Source organism: Alligator sinensis, unplaced genomic scaffold (assembly GCF_000455745.1).
Source record: "Alligator sinensis unplaced genomic scaffold, ASM45574v1 scaffold191_1, whole genome shotgun sequence".
Classification (NCBI taxonomy): domain Eukaryota; kingdom Metazoa; phylum Chordata; order Crocodylia; family Alligatoridae; genus Alligator; species Alligator sinensis.
The window spans coordinates 3,607-11,050 of NW_005842282.1; the positions used below are offsets into that span (position 1 = coordinate 3,607).

The 7,444-nt window shown below is 44.6% G+C and overlaps 1 protein-coding gene across 1 annotated transcript in view; it reads left to right on the top strand.

The window, feature by feature from the left end:
- The first annotated feature begins 5,362 nt into the window (after positions 1-5,362).
- Positions 5,363-7,444, top strand: part of PTDSS1 (phosphatidylserine synthase 1) — a 47,302-nt gene continuing 45,220 nt past the window's right edge. The window contains exon 1 of the mRNA XM_025209314.1: positions 5,363-5,451. The gene's annotated coding sequence lies outside the window, so the exon portion shown is untranslated. The remainder of the gene's footprint in view (positions 5,452-7,444) is intronic.

Here is a 7,444-nt window from a genome sequence, read left to right on the forward strand (position 1 = left end):
TGCCCTCCCAGAGTGTGCATAGCAGTGTGAGTCGCTTCTCCCCCCACACCCTCTGGACGAGCCATGGCTCTGTCTCATTCCTCACTTCACCCTGGCTGGGCAGTGCCTGCTTCAGCCCCTACCCTACTCCCTCCCTCCCCGCAGGGGCCTCCATATGCCCCCTCCCCCTCAAACCCCTTCCCTTCCCCTTCCCCTTCCACCACAACAAACTTACCAGCCAGACACTGCTCTTCAAGCTGCCGGGCTGCGTATCGGAAATCAGATCGGTATTGGCTGATATGCCTCCTTAAAAATCGGCTAGCAGTATTGGCCCAAAAAATCTCTATCGGTGCACCCCTAGTAATGGAAACAAAACACAAGGTCATAGAACTGTTTCCAATGCTGGTTAAGCAACCATACTAGAGTACCCTACATCTGAGTTTAGTTTTGAGTATGTGTAGGATTACAGCTGCTTTTTTGAGGTCAAAGTCCAAACTGACCTCATCTTTCTTCATTTCAATTTTAATTAGGGATCTGAAGTTGTCAGCAGGTTGTTCTACAATCATTTTGTGCTAATCCCCCTTTTCCCTCCAATTAGGTTGCAGAGTTGAAAAAATATCAGTGAGATGTATTTAAATGAAGTGCATCTTTTCTCCCACACAAGCATTAGAGATTTCACTTTGCGTTGTGAAAGCTGAAATTTCAGACTCAGCAGTGAAGTCCCTAGGGCTGAGGGTTTGAACTGACTTAATGTTTAAGTGCTTTTTCCTCATCGTAGCTTGTTGTAAAGTTACCTTGTCTCTAATAGTCATTTTGTTACCCTTAGGGTGCCTTAGGGTTCTTAGTGAAACCTATTTTTGACTCCCTGGACTTTCTTCTAGCTTGCAAAAAGTAAGTAGGCCATCTCTTGCATCTCGTCTTACCTGCTTCTAGACAGAAGATAGGGTAAACATAGTCCTTAAAACAGTCAGCATATTAATCTCCAGATCAATTTATAGCATTCCCTTTTATTTTAATCAAGTTTTTGCTATCTAGTAGACTGTAGTCAGAGAAAGTGTGCCAAATCAAGATGTTAAAGATGAATCATTCTTGTGATTTTAGAAAGGTCAGAAAAAACTGTTCTGTTCCTGTAGTGACCAAAAAGTAAATAAAATGCTTCATAGGTAATTCAGAAGTCTTGACTTATACAAAGGTACTTTCAGTTGCATTAATCCTGACTTACTCTTAGCAGTCCTGATAATTTTCTCTCAACACACTTATGCACTCAGTTGTGCTGTTTTTTTTCACCAGTGTTGTTCTTGTTAGAAGATTTCTGCTACATGACAGCATCCCAAAATGAAAGCAAAAACTACATATTATTATTCATGATGTGGAAAATGAATACTTCCTTCAGTATGTGAGCCTGTACATTTAGCCAGGGAGCTTTCTCTGAAAAAGGTGAACCTTTGAGAGGTGTCCAGGATGCCTGGTGCCAGACCCTAGAATCCTTGCTCCAGTGCTGCTGCTAACATGACTTCATGTGTTATCCTACAACCAGAGAATGGGCACTAGTGTATCTGGGTGGTATAAAGGGGGAGCTTGTAGGAAAACTTAAGGAGTTCTTTGGCTTTACAGGGGAGGAGTTCTGCTTCAATGCAGCTTAGCTTCCCCTTCTATGCAGCAGAACCTCCTTTTTAAGGTTTGAAGCTTCACCATTAGGAAAAGCAGCCACAAGGTTGCATTGTAGTTCTGGGAGATTGGAAATAATATCTGTGTGCCAGGTAATAGCTTAGATTTCATAGATTTCATAGACATAGGGCTGGAAGGGACCTCGGAAGATCTTCGAGTCCAGCCCCTGCCCCAGGGGCAGGAAGTCAGCTGGGGTCATAGGATCCCAGCAACATAAACATCCAAATGTCTCTTGAAGGCATTCAAAGTAGGTGCTTGAACCACCTCCGGCAGCAGTCTATTCCAAACCTTGGGGGCTCGGACAGTAAAGAAGTTCTTCCTTATGTCCAGCCTGAAACGGTCATGGAGGAGTTTGTGACCGTTGGACCTTGTCATCCCTTGGGACGCTCTGGTGAACAGACGTTCCCCCAGATCCTGGTGAGCACCCCGATAAATTTATAGGTGGCCACCAGATCACCCCTGAGCCTGCGCTTTTCCAGGCTGAAGAGTCCCATAGCTCTCAGCCTCTCATCATACGGTCTGTTTTCCTGACCTTGGGTCATGTGTGTGTGGCTCTCCTCGGGACTCTCAAGCTTCTCCACATCCTTTCTGAATTGTGGAGCCCAAAACTGGATGCAGTACTCCAGCTGCGCCCTCACCAAGGCCGAGGACAATGGGAGAATAACATCCTGGGATTTGCTTGAGAAGCATCTATGGATGCAAGCCAGCGTTTTGCTTGCTTTACTAGCCACAGCATCACATTGAAGGCTCATGTTCATCTTGTGGTCAGTCATGACCCCCCCAAGTCCCTTTCATCTGTAGTGCTATAAGCATGCTGCGGGTTTTTCTTCCCAAGGTGGAGAACCTTGCATTTTTCAGTGTTAAACACCATCAGGTTCTCATCTGCCCATTTCCTGAGCCTGTCCAGGTCAGCCTGGATCGTCCTCCTGTCCTTAGGTGTGGATGCTTTACCCCAAAGTTTGGTGTCGTCGGCGAACTTGGCCAGTCCGCTTCTGACTCCAACGTCCACATCATTAATGAAGATGTTGAATAATATAGGCCCAAGGACAGAGCCTTGAGGGACCCCCCTGGTCACAGCGCATCACAACAATTGACTTCCATCAACCACCACCCTCTGGGTCCGACCACGGAGCCAGTTGCCCAGCCAGCGGACCGCAGTAAAGCTGAGGCTACAGTTGGCCAGTTTTGCTAAAACGTGATCATCGGATACCAGATTGAAGGCTTTTTTAAAGTCAAGATATACGACATCAATCTCTTCCCCCTTGTCCAGGTGATAGGTCACCTGGTCATAAAAGGAAATAAGATTGGTCAAGCAAGGCCTACCCATGACAAACCCATGCTGATTGTCCCTCAGGATTTTGCCATCAGCCAGTCTGTTGAGAATGATCTCTTTGATAATCTTTTCTAGGATCTTCCCCAGGATAGAGGTTAGGCTGATGGGCCTGTAGTTTGCCGGATCCACTTTCCTCCTTTTCTTGAAGATAGGCACCACATTGGCCTTCTTACAATCATCGGGCACTTCACCAGAACGCCAAGAGTTCTTGAAGATCCGTGCCAGGGGCTAAGCTCTGATGCTTGCAAGCTCCTTGAGTACCCTGGGGTGTGAGCTGTCGGGGCCGGCTGACTTGAAGGAATCCAGCCTCTCAAGCTGTTCCTTCACGATGTTAGCACTGATGGAGGGTAAGGAGTCTCCCTCACCCGGGCCTTCCCATCCCGTAATGGTCAGGGGCATCCCATGGGACTGTTGAAAGACTGGCACAAAGTACCCATTTAGCAAGTTGGTTTTTTCCTGGACATCGGTTGTCAACTGTCCCGTCTGGTTTAGCAGGGGTCCAATGTTGCCCTTGCTTTTCCTCCAGCTTCCCACATATCTAAAAAAGGACTTTTTATTGTCCTTGATATTTGTAGCTAGCTTGGAGTTCTGTCGCAGCCTTGGATTTCCTGGCTTGCTCTCTGCAGTTCCAGGCCAGTGCAGAATATTCCTCCTTGGAGGTGGATCCAGTCCTCCATCCTTTGTAGGTCTGTCCGCTAGTTCCCTGCAGAGTCAAGGGGGCTGCTGTGCCCTTTTGCTGCCTTTCCTCCAAGATGGGATAGACTTTGCTTGTGCATTCAGGATCGCTCCCTTGAAGAGCAACCACTCTTCATGAACTCCCTTCCCCTTTGGGTCATGGTCCCTTAGGGCCTCACTGACAAGCTTCCTGAGCTTGTCAGTCAGCTTTCCTGAAGTTGAGAACTTCTGTATTGCTGACTCTCTTGCCAGATTTACGGCAGATTGTGAAGGTGATCAGCTCGTGGTCACTGTCACCCAGCTTCCCTTCAGTCATTAGGTCACTGATAAGGTTGTCCCCCATTGCCAGTACCAGGCCAAGCAGTGCTTTGCCTCTTATTGGCCTGTGGACTTTTTGTGTCGTAGCTCATCCACGCACATGAGAGAGCCAAATCCGAACAGTCGCAAAGCTGAGTGCTCTTCCCACAAGATGTCTGAGTAGTTGAAGTCTCCCATGACATGGACAAGGAGCGTGTGGCCTCGGCCAATTTCCTGGCTAACTCCTGGTCCAGCTCTTGATCCTGGGTCGGAGGTCTGTAGTAGACTCCCACCATTGTGTTCCCTGTGCTGTGTTCCCCACAGATTTTAACCCAAAGGGTCTCCAGTCGTCCACCCTGGGCGCTATGTTGGCTTGCAGGGATGCGTAGCTTTCCTTGACAGAGAGAGCTACATCCCCACCCCTTTTGTCCACTCAGTCTCTCTTGTACAAGGTATAGCTGTCCATACCTGTGGCTTGGCTGAATCTAAATGTCAGTGCTGTATGTTGAGAGTCTGTATCAATATTTTCACTGATCTCATGGTACGTACTATTGGACAGACTACCCTGTTGCAAATTTGGTTTTAAATTATCCTGAAATAAGAAGCTCCCTCCATCCTGCCTAGCCTTGTCACTGTAAAACTAGATAGAAAACTGGGTACCAAAAGGTTGGGAACAATAATGGAATAGATAAATTGGGTAAAGTCATCAAGGAACAAACAATATAATTTTAATATTTAAGGGATGGTGAAATATGATGGATGCTTGAAGTAGTTGGAGGTGGTTATTGCTACTAAATTAAGTTTCCTAGAAAGCGACTGAAGAACAGAAGACTTATTTTCTATAGCTAACTCTCTTCTGAAATATGTGACTCTCCCATGTAAAGTATTCATGAACTCTGTCTAGCTATTTGAAAGAGAGAAGAGCTAAGTCAAGCTTGCCAGGATTTTCTGTCTTTCTGTTTCAGACTACTGAAACATTAAAAGTCTGTCCTCTGGCTGTAACATAACGACACTATGACTAACATCTAGCTGCTGACACAGCACTTTTCTTTAGCAGATCTCAAGGTGCTAATAAAAAAAGTGCTGAATTGTCTCTTTGAGCATGGGGACACAGGTAGTCAACCATGGGATAAAATGGGGCACGGATTTACCACATGTTGGCTGTTCAGTAGTTACTGCCACTAGGTACGTTCTTACCCCTTGGTAAGTGAAAGCTAACCCAAGGTAGCTTACCTCACTTCTACTGAATGCGAACCATTACTGCCTGATTATTATTGGTTGTTAACCCTTTGACTTTTTCAGTGTTTATTTTCAATGTACTTGATTTAGATATGTAGTTTGCATAAAAGAGCCACTTGCTACTGCCTTTAAAAAAGATGCTTTTATCAGCTTGTTGTCTCTCTTCAGGGATGATTCTGGTCCAGAAGACAATATTTGGAAAGGCATCCTCTCTGTGATTTTCTTCTTCCTAATCATCAGTGTTCTAGCTTTTCCAAATGGTAAGTTAATTTATTCTCTACCTTTCTTTTGTCTGCACGTTTTCTTTTATTATGGTCATGTTTCTTCTGAGTTGGAAAGTGTGGCTTAATCTTTCATCACTGTTTTACATTACTGCAAGTTAAGTAACTTCATGCATAATCAGCTTTTAATGGCTGAACTGAAATATTAAAAAAATTCAGAGTATTTCTGGCTTGCATGTTTCTGAGCCCTGTCACTTCAAAATAGAAATAGCCTCCTTTTTTCAGCTGCAGAGCTGGAGATTAGATTAACTATTTATACTGAAGACGGGTTGAAGACTCTTATATAGTGATCTACATCAATAAGTGTCAAAGTGCTTAATAAAGGAAGTCAGTCATTATCCCATTTTACTAATAAAAAAGCTGAAGCAAACAGAGGCCAGTGAAACTCTATGGTCTCATTGTAGGCTAAGGGAATGAGTCCAAATGTAAACCTTCCAGTGGATGGAAAACAGCAGAGATGCATTATTTGAATCTCTGTGCGATAAGAGAATGAAATCTAACAGGATATTTTAATAATTTGCTGGGGTGCAAAGTAAATCAAAATAATTGTTTAGTATTTCTATGCCCTACTTATGATGTATTGCAAAGGGTAAAGCTCTGATGATGCTGGACACTGTTGAGTTAGATGCATTATAGTCTTTGCTAGCTTACTGTTGTCACATTGTATGTGTTTGTATGTTATAGGTCAGTTTTGCCACCAAGTTCAGGTGTTACTAGGATGCCAGGGCTAAGCATTAGTATTCACCAGCTGCTTATCAGGACTGAATTCTAGCTCTAAAAAGGCTGTCTCCTGTTTAAATTTCATTAACTGACCTTTTTCACAGCCTGCTTGTAGAAATGATGAATTTGAGAGATGAGGGAAAGCACAGGGAGTTTGAAGATTTTCTTTCTGCTAGAGCACCTCTAACTTTCATATTTCCAACAGTTTTCTAATCCTCTCTTTCTAATAGTAGGGTCTTATTTCTGTATTCCGTATGTGCTGAGAAATCCAATTTTTTATTTCAGTTTTTGCATTCATTGCATGAAGCTGCACATATAGCATACCTCTGTGTTTATGTGCTGATTTCCTGTATAAATGTGCACATTTCACAAAAGAGTTTTACTGTATTTATTTGCATATCACTAGCTCCTTGGTAGGACATACACCTTGTCCGGGGAAGGCAAAATGAAGACAAGACTTTTCCTTTTAAACAAACTGTTAAGAATCAGTGCCCTCATTTCAGACACACTCGAATTTTCAACTGTTAACTTTAGTGGGGAAAAAGGTGTGTGAAAGGTGAATAAATAGGGTACAATGGCGTGAGATGATTTAGTGTATTTAGGGTATTTTCATTAAGCAAGTGTTTGGAGGAAGCTCTGCTATTGCTACACACAGCATAAAAAGTGAAAATTTAGGGTAGTAGAGGGAGCTTGTTAAAGCATCTGATCAGCTCTGTCTTCAGTCATAGTTTCATAGTAGTTAGGGGTCAGAAGGGACCTGAATAGATCATCTAGTCTAACTCCCTGCCACTGGTTGGAGCACACGCTGGGATCACATGACCCCAGACAGGTGTTCATCCAACCTCTTTTTTTAATTCACCCGAGGTGGGAGCGAGGACCACTTCCCTAGCAAGTTGGTTCCTCATCCTAGCTACCCTGACAGTGAAATAGTGCCTCCTAATCTCTAACCTGAACCTGTTCTCTAGCAGCTTCTGGCCATTGTTCCTCAGCACCCCAGGTGCTGCTAGGGGGAATTGGACTCTTCCTATTTGCTGCTGATCTCCCCTAATGAGTTTGTAGACAGCCACCAAATCCCCCCTCAGCCTCCGCTTGCTGAGGCTGAACAGGTTCAGATCCCTCAGCCTCTCCTCATAGGGCCTGCCCTGTTGCCCTCCAACCAAGCGGGTGGCCCTCCTCTGAACCCTCTCAAGGCAGGCCACATCCTTCTTAAAGTGCGGTGCCCAGAACTGGACGCAGTACTCCAGTTGAGGCC